Consider the following 19186-nt stretch of genomic DNA (forward strand, 5'->3'; position numbering starts at 1 on the left):
CAGCCGTGCACTGAGGACCTTCTCAACCTCATTAAACTAGACCTAGGACTTGCATAAATATTTGGCTTTACTGGAAGCACAAGAGCTTTAATTGGCCCAAAGTGGTAAATTAATTCAAAGCTGAAACCACCTTTCAGCTCCAGACAGTGTCATTTTCAAACATTCAAAAACAATGTTGTAAATAACATTCTTCCAATGTTCTTTATGAGCAAATGTGTGATATGATTTTAACTGAAAATTTGGGAAGTCTGCCCAACATGAAGCAGCAAACCATTTGTGTCTGAAATAGATTATTCTTTAAAGCTCTGAAGAGTGGAAAGAGATTTATTTTCTCTTGAACAGCTGGTACTAGCAACATAGATGGCAAAAAATTACTTTTTTATTTTTAGAAAAAAATATTATTAAATAGTCTGTAGGCTTGAAAAAATAGAACCAAGGTCTCCAAGTATTTGAATTCTCTGACCTGAGTGTCTATTTGAATTATGTAATTTTTCTTAATTCTGGTAAATTCTTTAATAGCATTATTATTATTATTATTTAAACAAAATTCTTAGGATTTTGAGTTTTTCTGCCTGCTAACTTGTGAAAGTGATAATGTTCTATTTGGCTTTGAGATTTTAAAGAGCACAACATAAGCGTTGGACAAGTTCTTCAGAGCAACTAAGAGATACCTAAGCCTGAGCTTGGGAAAGGTCTGGAATGTGGATTAGAGTTGAATAAACAGCTCTTTAATTGTTATTTTGCATGAGGAAGTAGAAAAGAGCAGTTAAAGGTGGCAGGGGTTTGCAGCTGAGATTGTGAGGTAGGAGAGGTCTGAGACAATGGACATAGATATGGGAATACTGACAATAGATACTGAAACTGTTCCTTGTCCTTGGACTAGAAGTCCAAGTTGTCAGCTGTGCATGGACAGTCTACCTGAACTGCTATTTAAACTGGAGATTCAGAGGTGCCACAGCTGCTTGCAAGCAGAGCTGGCCCAGGTCCCCAGGGTGGGTTAGCTCCCACGAGCACCACATAAGCCCAGCAGAGCTGTGGCCCACGCTCTGGTGTTTGATGAGCATCACTTAGTAACTGTATGGCACAGATTAAACCCATTTCTCCTGCACAATATGTAATTGCCTAACCATAGGGCTCTTATTTCTTCAGCTTATTTCCATTGCACTTTACTTTTTTTCTCTAACGAGGCAGCCACACTGTCCCCCAGACAGTGCTTACTCTGCTATATACTGCATCATCTCCACAGCAAAAGTGCCTGTGGAGAAAAAAACTAGGCATACATTAATTTTATGCCATTTATTTTGCAGATGCATATTTGCATGTTTTATGTATAGATGAAGTGAACTTTATAAGGGATTTAATCCAATTGCCCGTGGCCCAGCTCTTGGAAAAAGCTGAAGTGAGTGGCTGAAGCATGCACTCGGGATCTGCATTTACGACATTTGCAGTTTAAGGCTGGCCTCAGTCGTATCTGGAGAACAGAATGTGTTCTAGACACTGTCAAAGGCAGCAAACTGCTGAAAAAATCCTGCCAAAGCAACAGCTGAAGCAATGAGAGCTTTCAGTTTCTTACAACTCCATTTAACTGTGTGCTTAGGAGCAACTCATTAAGTAGCAAGCAACTATGTGAGGGGATGCCAGGGAATAAAGGAGTCCTGTCATACGATAGTGGTGACATTTGCCTGCTGCCTTCCAAGTGACAGTGCTTGCCAAGCCCAGGGGAAGCCAGTGACAGCCCACAGTAGCAGCATCAATTTAACCAGCAGATTGGCAGGAATGGTGCCTGCTTTGAATATGAGTGCTTGAGCCGTGCTCATGATAGGTCCAATTTGTGAATCCTGTGAGGAGTGTTACAGAAACCAATTATCTTTTACACACATTTTCATGTGTGTGTACACATCCGGGTGGACCTAGCTCAAACAAGTCTCTTCCACTGATACATCAGTGCCTGCAGTGGCAAGCACAAAGTTACAGGCTATTGTGCTACTGTCTCAGAAGTGAACTCTCAGAGTGCTTCTCTCCCACTTCACAAGTTCCTATGACTGTTGTGACCTGATGGAAGCACAGAGCAGTTCTGAGTTTCCCACCTCTGGGAGGCTGGAAGGCATACAAGACACCAGCAGACTCATCAGGACATCATCAGCCCTCTGGGTGGCTTCCCTGAGCTCTCTGAACCCCAGGAATTCCAGGCTTCACTACCTCTTCACCTGTGTGACTGCAGAAGCATACTGATGTCTGTGCAGTCCAATGGCCATTCTAACCATCCTGATGACATCGTTATCACCTCTTATCCAGGACGACAGGGCATTTGAATAGACTTCAGCACAATGACAAAATTTTTTCAAGAGGTTTCTTTTTCTGGTATTTGGTGGGGTTTTTGTTTGGTTGGGTTTTGTTTGTTTTTCCTGAAGTACTATGCTACTACTACACAGAAAAGCCTTGCTGAATTTATGAGCAATATGCCTTACTGATGTTTCTTACAGCTAGCCTCAGGAAACTGGAGCTTTTTTAGTGTTCTTATAGAGATGTACTGCTCCAGAGAAACAAACTGGAAAGGCCATGAATGCTATTCAACTACTCATATCAAAGTGCAACACTTCAATTAATGAATCCCTATTAACATCTCTAATTCTAATAACTTTCCAACATTCATAGAAATCCCAAGCCTTTTCCTCCAGTTGCTGTTTTAATGTACTCTCAGTTATTTTTAGGAATTCCAAATGTTCAGTCCCAAAGTCCCAACATTGTGTAAAAAGTCCTTGTTCTTGCTTTGTGCAGCAGAAGGTATTAATTTAGCTTAGAGCGAGAAATCTTGTGAAGAATTGTAGGCTGGAAAATAAAACCAAATTGCATGGTTGCTCTGAAGAGGGTAACAAGGTCTTTGGAGATTATACTACCACCTAGAGAGGAAAGCAGCTACTCGAAACAATATGTACATAGCACGACTACAAACCCCATTTTCTCTTCCTGGTACCTATTTTCCCTCTGCTTTTCTATCCTGTTTCTTACATCTTTGCCTTGTATTCTCAATGTAAAATGTGCCCAGTGGTGTTATGGAATTGTGTAAGCTAAAGTAGTTGCTAGAGAACAAGCAAGGGGAGCTAGTTTCCAACTTCCCCAGCTCTTTCTGTTCTGAAGTCTCTAAAGCCCTTGTTTTGTTTTTTCAGCTGGTTGATACAGATGTCTTGAGCTTTAGTTAGACTTGTCTGCAAATATGAAACAGAGATTAAAAAAAAGAACACATTTTTCCTGTAAGAGCAAGAAAGAATTTTCTCTCCTTCTGTAGCAGCATTAGCATAGATAAGTACTTGGGCTTTAAAGAAACCCCAGAGTATTGCTTTGGTTGCTCAGATAAGAATGATTTATCTTCTTAGATAATAACAAAAATCAATGTATAGTGTTGGTCTAGAGAGCACTATCTTCTGGAAGTGGGAGACAACTCATCTTCTGGGTGACAGGCAAAACTAATATGGCTTCCAGAGTAATAATTCCCTTTAATTTTACATAAGAGAGAAGGCAGTTTGTGATTTGTTTTTCCATTTGCCATAAATTTAATTTGATTGAGAATGGCTCATGGTCACTTGTCCCAAGCTAGCACTGAATTTGTATGGTTACTCACAACAGCACTCCAGCTGACAAATTGAAGCTGTATTTCAGCTGCACTCCAGCAGTGACTTTTATTCCCATTCAGGAATTAACCCCATCTGTCTTCATGCAGCACTTCAGTGAGGGCACAAGATAACTGCAGGATCAAGATAAATACCCTGTACATGCAATCTCTTTTCAAACACTTCTGAGTGCAATTGCAACACATCCATCTTTGGTTGCAAATTCACCAACTAGGCATCTAAACACACACAATGGCAAGCACATAGTTTTTTTCAAGGATTTTTTACTTACCTTTATTAGAGACAAACTGGTCCAGCCTTGCTTTGAACTCAGGCAACATTTTATGATGAAGGCTCAGTAATACTGCTGTGCTTATTTCAGTCATTTCAGGATTCTATTGACAATATTTCACAGAATCACACAATGGTCAGGTTCAAAGGGATGACAGTGGGTCATCTGGCCCACTGGTCATTCTAAAGCCCAGGATTTATTTTACACAGGATTGTATCTGGGTGGTTCTTGAATATCTCCAGTGAGGGAGACTCCACAACCTCCCTGGACAATCTTTCAGTGCTTAGTCACCCATAGATAAAAGAAGTTCTTCCTCGTGTTCAGGTGGAACTGCCTGTGCATCACTTTCTGCCCATTGCCTCTCGTCCTGTTGCTTGGCATCACCAAGAAGAGCCTGGATCCATCCTCTGACACCCTCCCTTCAGATACTGACAGACACTGATGAGGTTCCCTCTTAACCATCTTTTCTTGAGGCTGAACAGCCCCAGCTCCCTCAGCCTTTCCCCAGAAGGGATGATCTCTTGTTGCCCTTCACTGGACCTGCTCCAGGAGCTCCCTGTCTCTCTTGTCCTGAGGAGTCCAGAAGTGGACAGGACACTCCAGGTCAGGCCTCATCAGGGCTGAGCAGAGGGGCAGGATCATCTCACTCAACCTGCTGCCAATGCTATTCCTAATGCAGGTCACAGTCACCCTCCACAAGGACACACTGCTGGCTCAGGGACATTTTGCTGTCCACCAGCACCCCCAGGCCCTTCTCCACAGAGCTGCTTCCCAGCAGCTCAGCCCTCAGTCTGTGCTGGCCCATGGGGTTATTCCTGCCCAGGTGCAGGAGCCTGCACTTGCTGTTGTTGATTTCAGACAGCTCTTCTCTGCCCATCTCTCCAGCCTGCTGAGGTCCTTCTGCAGGGCTGCCCAGCCCTCTGGGTATCAGCCACTCCTCCCTGATTGGTGTCATCAGGGAACTGCTGAGGAGGCACCTCCCCTTTCACCCAAGTCATCATTGAGTGAGTTAAACAATTTCTAGTAGACATGGAAGGATTATGAGGTTTGTTATGAAATTTGTTCAGCAGTTCAAGACTGCAGTGCCTAGTGATTATATCACACAGACTTAGAGCAGAAATTACTCCTTAACATCAGCTTTTAAATCCTTTTTAATTTCAAATATTCTTATGGCTCAAGTTTGTCATAAGCTGCTATTGTTTATGAATTCATAAAAATAAATTTAAATAAATATCAAATAAGGCCATTTCAAGAAGAAAAACACAGCTATTAAAAAAAAGGTTGGAGGTGAGAATTGCTTTCTAATTCTGTCTTCAGTTCAAGGAAAGAGAAATCTTTTTCCTCCTATCCTGAAAAATTATCTCTGATGTGAAAGTGTGCTTGTGCTGAATTCACAATAGATAGAGAATCCTTTCAGAAAATATCAGGAGGAGACACAAAATGACCTGGAACTGAACTCCTCAAATAAGAAGCAAAACAATCTGTTAGATGCCAAGAAGTCTACATGCAGTCAGTAGTTCATTTGTCTTCTGTGCTTGTTGTTCAAGATACGAAAAATGGGATCTCTTCAACCATCACTTCCACAGTACAAAAACAGATACAAAGCTAGAAATGTTCTTAATTGCCACACAAGTGGGGGCTCTCCATTATTTATTACATCTTCAGAACTCAGACATAATGGGGTCATATTTGAAACTCTTACTCATCCAAGTGTTTGACCTCACTACTTTTCATTTCTGTTATGAATGCCTAGAAAAACTCTGACAAGGAAGTTTTGACAAGTTCTGTAATCGCAGGGTTTGAAGGACTTAATGCCTAGCATCTTTAACTCTCAGTTACATCATATAGTCCTGGACTGTGCTGCTGAGTCTGCCCCAGCCCTGTGATCTCTGTGCCTTTTCAGTGTGCACAGTTGTTCATCACATTCTAGTATCCTACAGGTTCACACCGTATCTGATTTATGTGCAATGTCATCATCAAGTACTCAATAACTCATTTTTCCCTCCAATTATCAAGTTCTCTCTGCTTTAACATGATCACAGTTGCAATGCTCATGCCAGTGTTTCCAATTGCTTTTGTTATAGGTGGTATGAGTTGCATCTTGCTTTATGCACTACCAGTATCAAGCTTTCTAATGAGCTGGACTTAGATTAGCTCACCCAGCCACCAAGTATCCAACAACGGTCTACTCCAGGCAGTTTTTCTCCTTCCTTCAACCCATATCATTCTTCACTATCCAATATGCTTCCTTTAAAATACATGTATACGTGGTACAGGTCACATACAAGACTAGAATTAGCTGCAGAGCAGTACATTTACATGTTAATAATCAATCACACCTTCCACTGTGAAAAAGGAGTTGGGATAAATTCGAGGTTTGATCAGATTTACACGGTTTCATATTGACCTGGTAGCAGTCTATTTTGTAGTACTAGAAATAAGTTTACAAGAGAGATGTACCTTATAAAGGGGGAAATAGAATAACATGACAATTTTATTATGAGTACTGACTGAAAGAATCCCTTTGAAATACAGCTTGCAACTTTGGTTTGGAGGTGTTTGGCCTTTGGAGCCTATGAAAGGACAGCACACAGCAACAAGCAATCATTGTGGAGTCTGACATGTCTGATGGGCAAGTTTCCCTAGAATATTCTGTTCCTGACAAGCTCAGCAATAAAGCATGGAAATGACATCAAGTCATACCCCTGCAGATGGCAGCAGTACTTCAAATTTCAGTGCCACAGCACTGGATGTGGTAGAAGCTGAGTCAGATTCCCATAGTGAAGGTACTGTTGACTGTCAGGCTCCTTAAGTGATGTGTTGCTACTCCTCAGGAGGTTACTGATGATTTTTTCAGTTGGAAGAGGAAAATGTCAATGTTTGCCAAGTAGCAGAAAGATGTTCCTGAGCCTTGTGGAATCCCTCTTGGTTCCAAGCATAATCAGCTCTTACCCTGCTTTATCTCAAGTACTGCAGGTGTTATTTTAAAACAAATTTATATTCTTCAAGCTAGCAACAGCATTTCACTTTGTTGGTTTGGAGGAGCATAGCACAGTAATAACAGAAATACTTCAATAACAAATTCAGCTGTAGCAAGATGTTGCTAAAAGAAATCCTTTCAGTGGCAGATAGCTAGCTCTAACAACTGCAGGATGAGGCAGGATGATCAAACAGACCAAGATATCTATTTATTCATAGCATACAAAAAAGTTTTGAAGTGCTATAATTCAGCCACCTGGAACTTTCCATGCTCTGCATAGATTCTAAAGGGTTTGAATTTAGATGTAAACAACTCCCCCATCACACCCCACACCCCCCCCCCGATTAATTGTTAGCATTAAAACACTGACATTAAAAATTTTGTTAGTGTGAACAAAACATTCACATAAAAAGTTTTCAAAGCATCCAACTAATTGGGGTTTGAGTAATGTGAGGGGTTTGTGTAGAGCCATATCCTTATGTACTGCCAGCACAAGCAAAGGGAAGACCAGCAGTACATACTGGGATATCTCTTTTAACAAAGTCCAAAACAGATATATACTCTTGTGCCTGTTGAGTTCTTTGGAAAGAAGGACAAGTAAAGAATTGTGTTCTCCCTACAAATCTGGTAAGCTGCCCAAAAGCCCTCAATCTGTATAAAAGCTCAGCTCCACACCTGCAGCTTCCCAGTCCAAGCCTAAAATTCTGCTGAACATTTAAGCCTTGAGAAAAAGTCTAACTCCCAACATTCCAACTTCCCAGTGATTTGCAGGGACCTCACCTGGACAATACAGTCTCAGCCACAGGAGTCTGTCAGGCAGAGACTCAGCATCCTTGTCCATGTGCCCACCCTGGCAGCCAATAATCTGAAAGATGCCAGCAAGTAAAAATAACACAAATTTCTGCAGTTCTGGAGAACCAAGAGCTCCTGTGTGAATTACCTATAAGGCATGATGTGAAAAACAGTTCAAATGACCTGAAGTTACTGGTAGTTATCCATATATACAAGCTTTCCAAGTCCCAGCAGCCTATGAGGCACATCTTGGCAACAACCACTTCATCCTCCTAAATTGCCATGGGCAGCTTTCATGGCTGTCTGTTGCTATTAGAGAAGAAAAGACCGTTTCAGTTGGAAGGGACTACAACAATATTAGTTTTCATTCAGTTACAGATAATGAAGGCCCTTCAGAGCAGTACAAAACAGAAGAAATTAGGGTTTCAACTCTGCATTTCTGACAAAATATCCCTACTTATTTAGAATATGAAGCATTTTCCCTTCCTTTTTCTAGCTCTGTTGACATCTTTAGCTTTTTACGATTACATAGGCTCTTCTTTCCTCTGATGTGTCTCCCATTTTTGTCCTTCTATCTTACTAGAAATAATTCAATGAAATAAATAATTTGTATGTAATTGACAGTAGATCTCTCATCATTAGAGATGAATAATAATTCATGTGTAGTTTTTATTTCCTACGTTTACCTCTTCATCATTTCTGCAGTTCCTAACACTAAATTTTATTCTACAAGCAATCCAGAAATATAATGAGCAATCAATATCATACAAGTAAACCTATTCAAGCTTACAGTTTGTTTCACAGGAGTTCCACTAACTTTAAGGCAAGGATTAGGGGCTAATTACATTTATTATTTTATTCTATTCAAGATTTTGGCTGTAAGCTTTGGTTTTTAATCATGGTTTTTCACCTCTACTACCACTAGCAGTGAGCCACTGTTTTCACAAAGGCATTGCTTTATGTTACCTAGTGTCTTTTCATTTTAAGCACAGAGTCTTTGTACAGTAAGCACGATGGCATGGCTGATCCTTAGTGGATAGTTGTCTATTTCAACATCATTACTAGGGTTTATGCCATTTCCCAGCTTAAATCAGAGGCAACACAAATGCAATAAACAGGAAATAATTTAGTAACAGTTTAAGTAAAACTGTACTGTGAAGTCTGAACTTTAGATTGTCCAGATTGTTTAGATTGTTGTGTGGATTTCTGTAGGACAATTTCAAAATTGGATGGGATGAATTTCTTGGGGTTTTCAAAAGATTTCTGTTTGAGGCTGTAAATTCTGCCCACCACTAAAATCTGCTCAATAAACAAATAAGTAATTGCTAGCCTAGTTTAGACTCAGCACTCTTGTGTTCCATCTCCTGCCCTTTACTATTTATAACACTGCTGAGTGCTTTGTAAGGCTGTGCTTCAGTAGGAGGGGAAACTATCCCTGTAAAGCCTTAGGATTCATCAAATGAAAGGTGCTATGTAAGTTGCTACTGGTTTTCCTGTTTAATATATTGCGAGTTGATGAAAGAAAACAAGAGAGCGATGGTTACCTCTCAACATAATATAAAATTTGCCTTAGGTGGAGACACTATTTACTGAACACTTCTTTCACCCAAAGAGAAAAACTAATGATGGCATTTGCTGTTTTCATAACAACCCAGGAGAGCGCTGACTCTGACAGGCTGCTACTCCCAGATGGCTAAATAGATAAGGAGAAGTAATGTGAGAAACAACTCTGCTGAAAATAACTTCAGCCATCACCACTGAAGCACATGGACTCATTCCTGCCATAAGTCTGTTTCCCCTGCAGCAAAATCTCTCTAATTCCCCTCCCATGGAGGTACTTTGTTGCTCAGGCCCCCTTTAGCATTGTCACTTCTGTTTTTTTCCTTTATTCCACTGTGTAAACCACAGGACAAAGGGGAAGGGAGGAGCTGTCAAAACCAATGTGCCATTCTGCTGCTGAACTACTGAGCACAAGGGATATTAATAAAAAACCTGAAGCCTAGGTGTTCTGAGAATTGGATTCTGAACACTGTTTCTGGTGTATTTCCATTCTGGAAGCCAGTGAGAAAGAACAAGAACTGCATTGTAGCCACCTACAATGCTGGAAAGACAGGCAGAAAAATATAAGATAAACGAAGTCAAGAAGAAACAATAACATTGGAAGTTTACCTGGGATTAGTAGTACAACCCAATGGAACACCTTACTAGCATACATCTGCAACAGTTGACTCCAGGCAAACCCATGTACTACCACGTAGTCAGTCTGCAAGTACAGAACCAGATGAACCACGGGTTATTTGGATAAGTGGAATTTTACTACACTTGGACAGTGTAGTATTAGTGAGGGTACCTGACAGGCTTATTGTTTCATAATCATCCAAACTCTAACATACACTAAAAGTCTCAGAACAAAAAGAAAAAGGGTTAATATCGATGAAAAGGCACCAAAATGAAACATTTTGAAGCATTTGGTTGAAAATTCCAGTAGCTGTTGGTGACCATCCAAAAAAGTGTGCCACCATTGGTGTGCTCCATCTTTCTTCACCTGCTCCATCACACAATGTATTTCTCTCATGTTGTGATGGACAGTAATCAAAATGTCCTTTGTCTGTTTTCTTGGGCTTGTTTCAGCAAACATCTCAGGTGCTCATGTTATGACAGTTTCTTTACCAGTGTGAGGTTCATACCAAGGAGAGTAGACTGTAAACCTTTAATCAGAGTATAATTAGGTTGGATACACCATCCATTTTTACAGCCCAATGAATATCATATCTTGTGATACTTACAAATCATTAAGCACAAATATTAGAGTGCTTACTTGTATCTACAGTAATATTATTTACAAACATAAACCCACGAGTAGTTCTTCTACAAGTACATCCTTTACCGATAGGCACAAGTGGGTTTCTATTAGGATGAATCTGAAAATAAACAGTTTGCAAAGTATCAAGACAAATGCCTTGAGCTTTAATGGTGCTACTTTGACAACTGAATCCTTTTTGCTCTTGTACTATGCAAACTTTGACATCAATAGTCTGCCATTTTGTTCCATCTTTTTGAGCCCATACTCCATGCTCCAAAGGACAGAGTATAGTTTCATTGTGCTTTAATCCTAATGCAATGACCAAGTATATTTTATATACTAAAGTACTGTGGATTGGTAACACAAAAACTGTGGCTCTGCTGGAGATGGAATCATCAGTAGAATTGTCTAGATGCCACCAGGATTGGGATTTATTTTCAAACTGAATAATGTTATCCCAAATTACCTTTTGAATTTCAACAGGTAAGGTACCATCTTCACCTTCCCTTGTGACAGCACCTGTCATTGACTGCATCTACAGTTGAGCTTGGATACAACTAAGAGCTAAAGAAACATTGGTTTGAACTATGCTAAGTGCCTCTGTGATAAATTGAGGATCTTTTTCATTAATTCCCTCCCACTGAGTTAATATGTATGTCCATTAGAAATCACTGATTACTTCCCAAAACCAAAAGGCAGGGTTGTAGAGGGTGTTTCAGTTTATTTAGGTCAGTAGTTATTGTCACAAGTTTGCTCATTAATACTTCAGAGTCTATGTCATTTAGAGCTCCCAATCCTGTTCCCAGAATGCCAGTCACATCCCTTCTTGTTTGCCTGGAAGATGGCAGGGCTTGTTTACGCAACCATGCAGTCCATCCTGCATTGGAGGTTTTCAGAGGCAAGCTGTGGAAATGTTACTCTGCATGAACAGCTCAACTTACTTAAGGGACCATATTGGGTTAAAAAACAGTTGCTGTTGACTTGTATTTTTGATTAAGTAGGAACAAATGTTATAGACATGAGGAGATGGTTCAATAGGAGGCTGAGTTGTTGAACATGGCTCTTCAACAAGAATATAAAATCGAAGGCCCAAGCTCAATCAAGAGTTGGGGTCTGTCCAAAGACATATCACAAGCATTGGATGGGATATTTTCAAGATATGCCAGCACTTATGCTTAAAAGGGCAGGTATGTATGTATGCTGTTTTTGCCTTTGGCATAGTTTACAACACTTATTTCCTCAACATAGCTTACAACAATGCAACAACAACTGTTGTCAAGCATTTAGTGTTACTTTGGATTAGGCATCCTACAGAGGTAACCTGTCATAAGATGACCCTTTAGAAATGGGATGTGTTGCTTTTCACTCTTACCTGTGATGATCCACTCTAGCTTATAAAAGAGGATGTTGTATTGCAGTGCCATTGCAAATAAATTAGGCCAGGCATAGATATGTCTACAAGCACACATTCATCTATCATTCATCTACATGCACATAATATTCATCTATCCATGGCCACCCCATTGTACATAAATTTCACAGTTTGTGTTCTACAATTAGGAAATCAAAACAGGTTCTATACCCTGTTTCACCCATAAAAAAATGCAAGCACACGCTGCATAAAAGTAAAATTGTAGCAGGATTTCTTACTGTTACTTGGTTTAGTAAAATCAGTGTGGTACATTTTAATTTCAGTGGGTTTTTCATGAGTAGTCCCATTGATTGTTCTGCACCCTATTTTTATTTCTTCCCTAGGCATTGCTTAGAGTGCTGATATCTCAGAAATATCATGGTTGTCATGAGTTCCTTTTCCATCCCACTCAGTTGTGAGTTATAATTAATCTTCATGTACAACCACAACAGCAAGGTTCAGATTGGCCTTACTGTTACGTGGAATCCCAACTCTTGCAGTGTATTTAATATCAGCTTGGGACCATGGCCATTCAATACCTTGATTATGAGCCAAGAAGAATTGCATTGTCATATTATGAATAGAATAATATAATAAATAAAATCTACTGGTTTTCTATCCTCAAAATATATGTTTCCAGATAACTATGCACAGCAAAAATAGTATTACAGCCAAAACTGATGGCAGTACTCCTTGTAGACACTCAGGGTTGGTGTAGGCTAATCCAACTGCCAGCACCCGTGAAGGACTCACACTAAAAGTTTATGGAATAACTCTGTTAATAGAAAATTGTGATGGGTAAAGATTTGAGGATAGTCAGTGGTCATATCTGACTTCAAAAACATATTCAAAGCAATACAGATGAGCTCTGATGCCCACTAGAAGTATTCAGCACACACAGATAATGATTCTTATTCAATAGGCACCCCTATGGGCAAGAAGACAGGTTTAGTCTGTCAGTTGATCCCAGTAGTTACAATGGAGTCTTCCCTGAATTTTTTCCATTCTCACCTTAGTGTTATACTATTTCTTTAGGTGGAGCTTGAGTGACTCCAGTCATACATACATTTGTTACTGATTGGTGTAAAATTCTGTTGCTTCACTGCTAAAAAGCCAATAAAATATAGAGCACGTGTTCAGTGAGAAGTAATTTTGGGATGGAAGTGTGCGTTAGTATTACAATTAGGTTCTAATGAACCAAATTCATCTGAGGAGATCAGTTTCTTCACAGCTGTTGGCTTAGCAGCAAGACATCTTGTCCTCTCTGCCTTGGCTGACAGGTGCTATGCAGTTGATCAGCTGAAAAGTACCATCCCCGTTCCCTCCCTGCAAGGCTTTCTATAGAGCCTGGCCAGTGTCTCCACTCTGCTCCGCCCTCCATTCCATCCCCCATAGCAGGTGATATGGTTGCAGATTGCGTGTGTGGGGAATCATTACGGATTATGTTTCTAGCATGCCAACCATATTCCATACAGGGAGTATCAATTGTATTTTATCCTATCATTTCCATACCATTACAACTTTTGGTAGGATATGAATGGAGCTTCTAGATTTTCTCTAATTTTACCCCCAGCCATCTTCCACAGCCACAAACCCCAGGATCTCCTACAAAGTAAAACTGTGCTGTGATAAAGAAATGTAGCAACAGCTGCCTGAGATGAAAACTTCTCCCAATAAAACCCTTTTCAGCCAACAACAAGGGATAAAGCAGACAGGGAGCTTACTTAGATTATTGGGTGGTTATTCTGCAGTAGTTATTATACTGTGAAAGTGAGAAGACCTGGGTAGCAGGAGTAATAAGAAATTCCAGATGCATCAAAAAAAAGTCATAAAAGGAAACCAAAATAACCTCCACTACCTCTGAACAAAGAGTTTCTCTTAATTCTGAGAGAATGAAAAAAGCTGGCGAGTATGCCCAGCAGCACTGAAAGATCTGAAGATATTCCTGTGAAAACACCTGTCAGTGTGGGCAAAAGTGATTAAACACAGCTAGATCTGAGACAGGCTTTTCAAAAACCTGAGCAGTCAAATTTTGCAGACTCGTGTAAATGTGGTTGTTCACAGTTATATATGTATATTATCCTGACTGCTATTCAGCATAGGATATCTGGATGCAGTCCTAAAACACTCTGCACTCAGATAAAGTCAAGAAATAAAGCAGGACTGGGCTATTATTCAGGGAATAACTTTCTAACTGACATTTTCAGAGTTTTTAGAAGTGCCTCCTTATGCTCAAATTAGAGTTGCCTCTCTGTATGAACGACTGTGTTTTGCCACAGATACTTTGAACACTGTTGATGGAAGGGAAATTGCTACACTGGTAGACTCTTTGGGGGTTGTTTTTAAATGACTATTAAGAATTTATATTGCTTGGTGCAGAGACTGTATGCAAAAATTGTATTTTGGCTGATGAGTTAGCCCAGGAACTGAATTTACAGCCAAAGGATAAACCTGCCTCAGGAATAAGAAAGAAAAATCCCTTAAGTTATTTACAGCGCACATTCCCAAGCCAAGAAACACAGATGAGCCTGATCCAGGCCATCTGGCATGCTGCAAGAATTGTAAACATTATTACAGAAAACTGTGCGCCTGGGGGACAGTTGAACCTTTTGAAGGGGCAAATGGCTTCCCACCAAATACAGAGTTAAAAATCCCATTGCTGGACTGCTGGCCTGATCACCACCTGAATTTTCTCAAAGTTGATGGGCTAAAGACTGCAGAATGAACACATGTTCATCGAAACAGCTTAAAATTTGAATCCATGTGCTTTCTAGGTGTGATAATGGTCAAAGCCGGAAATCCGATGAAGACCTAATTTGTGTTTTGAAGCTGTTATCTGTCAAATCTGAGACAACAGCATGTGGCTGAAGAACATAGTTGAATTGATACTCTCATCCCTTACTAAGTACTCATATTTTCCACACTTTCCTTCCATCAGCACTCCTAGGATTTCTGGAAAGGAAGCAATGAGGGCACGTAAGAAAGAGTGAACGGGTTGGGAAACAATTTGAGTGACTAAGCAGAAATTATTTCTGAGTAAAAGCATGCCAAAGTGACAATTAACATTTAACTAGCTTAAATAACCAGCTTAAATAACTGCTCTTCAGGGTGTTTTTATTCTACTGTGGGCACCACCCTACACAGGTCTTAACAGACAAAGTTAACAGAAGCACAAAATGCTGATAAAAGTAACTCCTCACCACCTATCCCCAGGCATAGGGCTCTGGACTTCAGTGTTGCTGAGACCTTTCTTCCCTCTAATTACCAGCTTCTGGGGTATCTAGTTGATGAGAGCTTCCTGGGTCCCACCCATCTAAGATCCTGATTGAGTCTATTGATTCATCCCTTTATTACTTCATTCATTCCTCTGAGATCTGAGCTACATGCTAAAGGCCTGCCTACTTGGAAATTAGTGTGAGCTCTCCATCTTACTGCAGTTAGGTTAGGGGAGTACACAAGCAATAAATATTTAGCAGCTCGTAGCTATTTCAGCTTCTGTTGTCCTCAGTGGTAGGTTGTCAGTGTTCATCCCTCAAATTCCATCAGAGTAAGTTGACTCCCAGACACAAGAGTGCTGCAGAGATCATCCACATCAAGAGGCTTTTGCTGAAGTTTCTTTCCCATGCTAAGGGCTAGTCTGTGAGTGGAAATTTACTACACTTGGACGTTCTGGAATAGCTCTTGGTGTGAATCTAGGCTTGTAGTAGCTCTAGGCTTATACCAAAGCAGTTATTCCCTAATGCCTGTCCTGATTATTTTAAGTACAGATGAACTGTAGCAGTAGCTCAGCCAGAAGCAGCAGCGAGTGTGCTGGAGTAAGCAGGGTACAGACAGCTGCTGGTGTTTTCTAGAGGAAGTCACAGAGCCCTGCTTTGAAGTTGGACTGCTTTAAATGTTAGTTGCTGCCTGGAGCACTGTTTACAGTAATGCTCCCTGCTCTGAGGTGAACTGCTGTTAGCAACAATGGAAAAATATGGTTGAAGGAAAAATTAAATATTACTAGATACAGCTAAAGAAAAAACTATAGAGGAAATTACAGTAGCACTTTTAGAGAAACATTGTTATTTGGCAGTGATGTCTGTAAAGATTAGAAACACTTAGATTCAATTATGTGACCTCAACTATTTATTTTAAGGGCAAGGATAATTTTTCAAGTGTAGTTTAACTACATACATTATCAAAACAATGTTTACCTAATGTAAATTGCATCTTCAATGGCTTCTTCCTAGTCTATCCCTTTTCCCCCTTTCTAGATTGATGTCTCGAAGTCCAGATGCCTCCAGTAGTGAGGGAGCTATTAAGGAAAAAAAAAACCAAACAACAAAACAAACAAACAAAAAAAAACTTTCTGAAGTCCTATCACTGAGCCTTCCCATCTGCCAGAGCTCTAAATTCAAAGGACAGTCACTTGTCTGGGACCCTCAAACAGCCAGTGGCTGCTAATGGGCCAGGCTCTCATGTGACACTTCAAAATTTATTTTCTTGAAACACAGGCACTGAATATCTCCATCTTCCCTATGCACAGAAGGGCTTGCCCTACAACTTAAGTCCTCTTTGCCTTTGTATGCCAGACTTTGTTTTGACCCTGTACTGGTTTGAAAGCAAAACAAAGTGAGAGACTCCAAGTCAGAAATACAATTTAATAGGAAGTAGGAAGGGGAAAAAAGTAAAATACAATAAATGCAATAATACAAAAGACCACTGACAGAGCCAGAATACAACCTGAGCAGGGTGATGGAAGCAGTCCAGGTGAGATGATTCCATAGAAAGGTCTGGTACTGCTTGTCCTCTGGGAATCCAGTGGGTAAGGGCTGCCTGTACTGTCCCAAATCCCAGATTATATTCAGGTGGGAATGCTTGGCTCCTCCGCATGAGCAGAGCATCTCACAATGGGATGATATCTTTCTACAAGTCATGAAGTTGGTCCTTGATGCTCCATTAAACACAGATAGCTCCTGGGGAGTTACCTGTGCATCCTGCAGCAAGGCATTGGTGGGCCATGAGCAGAAAATAACCCAGAGGGAGGAGGCAAGGGAAACACTCTCCCACCTGGTTTCAACAGCTCATGAAGAGGGTGATAGAATAAATACTTTGTGCACATCCTACACTGAAACCCAGGACAGACCCTCACACTGAATTGCAGTTCTGCTCTCCCTGAATGATTATCCCACTACTTGCTCTGCCCCGATGCTGAATGCTGCAGTGAGTGTCTACCTTTGAAGGCTTATTGCAACAAAACCGTTTTGAAGACATGGAGTTTGAAAGTATTAAATTACAAAGCCACCTTCTTTCAGTTGAACTTTCAATAAAGAAGCATACATTAGAGAATCAGAGCCAAAAGAGAAAGTAGTACTTGTACAGGAAAGAAGGGGATGAAAGGTTATACCTGAAAGCTTGAAGCAAAGAACTTTGAAGTCCATGAGGCAGTTTGGAGGCCTCAAAAATCCATGTCCCATGATGGGACATCAGCCTGCATTTGGACATAGGTTGTGACACTACAACTTGCTGTCCTACTATGAGCACTATCCAAGCCAAGGGTGATTTAAAATCCTCTTTCCCCAAGGGAATAGTCAATTTTCATCAAGTAAGACACTTAATTACAAATGAAACCCGAGTGGCACCGTTGTTTTTAGAATCTTTCAGAAATCTATCAGAAATGTTGAACAAATTCCAGAACAAGACCTTCTAATAAATTTTCTTTGAACTTCTCACATTTCTGAAGATAGCTTAAGCAGATTCAAGGCCAGACATACATACTTACATATGGATAGGCCCTACATACAAGTGGGGAAAAAAAATCAATATTCCTTAATTAGGATATTAAATGCCACATATCTTGAATGTTTCTCTTTTGCAGTGTTCTGTAAAGTCTCCAGTAAGTCATGCAGATGAATCCTGAAGAATTATCCTAGATATGTAAAGCTTAGTTTCCATGGTTGAGCAGAGAGCTTTTCTAGAGTTAGGTGAGGAATACGTAGAAGTGCAAGTAGATTATAGGTTGCTCAAGTTTAAAGTGCCCTGTGACAAGGGGCTTTGGCGTCTCTTTTGCCCTTTAATTACAGAAGGGTGGAAATGATATTTCTTTGGCACTATAAAGCCTGGAGTTTTTTGTTAATGCCTGGCCTGTTCTCAGCTGCTGACCCTATCTGGCAATATAAATTTGATGCAAATAGCTTGAGATATGCTTGTGCCAGCTCTGTACTGTTTGATGGTTTTGATATTCTTAGAGCACTACATCACCTGATCTGGCACACATCGGCTGGAGTAAGTCAGGTCTAAGCCAGAATGATGATTTGGAGAGGCTTATCTTCAGTGAAAGGAGACTGCAGTCACAGCTCACCCTGTTTGCAGCTGAAGCTGCCTTTAACCACTCACAGCTTTGCTTCCTGAGTCACAAGAGCCCAATATCCCTTCTGATATGCCAAAGGCACACGTTTTCTTCCTATCCTGATCCAGCTGGGGTGATCCAATGTTAAACACCTTTATGCTAGCACAGGTCATTTTGGCTGAAGTTGGTGAGGGAGCAGTATTATGGGTAGATACCAAAGGAAGGTAAGGATAGGAAAAATAGATATATAAGTGCAGTACTTGTTTATCTAAGACCTAATATGTTATTTAGAAGAAGAGCTACTGACACACCAAGAAAAACAAAGAATTGCTGAGTGAGTGTTCAAGGTTTAAGCTGTGTTCTACTGAGGGAAACCTAATGTAACTATTAAATTACATCTAATTTTATTTTTACAATTGATAGATTCCTTGTATCTTAGCTATGGAGCTTACAGGACAAAGTAAAACCATTGTTATAAAAGATTACAGAAGACAGATCTGTGACATTACATAGAGATAGGGAAATTGTACAGTTTTTCTGTACCTCCCACTAAATGTCATCCCCTTGTACTCAGAATTCAATACAGTTATACAGGAGGTCTTCTACCCAAACTAGCAGAATATACTAGTAGAATGAGAAGAGCTATCTTGGAAGACTGACTGAATGAACTCAGGATCGTATGGCATGACCTAAAGGGGACCAAAAGTAACTGTGTACCACCCAACACAACTATGGTGCTGCTACTACAACAAAACAGGCAGAAGAAAATTTAAATATTAATATATTTATCAAGTGGGGTAAGATGCCTCTTTGATCTACCAGATAAAGCTGCAACAAAGACAAAAATTAGATCCAAATACATCAGGTTCCTCTCCATGTGAGCTCTTTAAATCAAGACAAGATCTTTGTGGAAGTATACCACATTCTGGTAGAAGTTGTAGGCTGTCCAGAAGAATTGTTTAATAAGAACCA

The sequence above is a fragment of the Sylvia atricapilla genome, chromosome 6, assembly GCF_009819655.1.
Source record: "Sylvia atricapilla isolate bSylAtr1 chromosome 6, bSylAtr1.pri, whole genome shotgun sequence".
Taxonomy (NCBI): Eukaryota; Metazoa; Chordata; class Aves; order Passeriformes; family Sylviidae; genus Sylvia; species Sylvia atricapilla.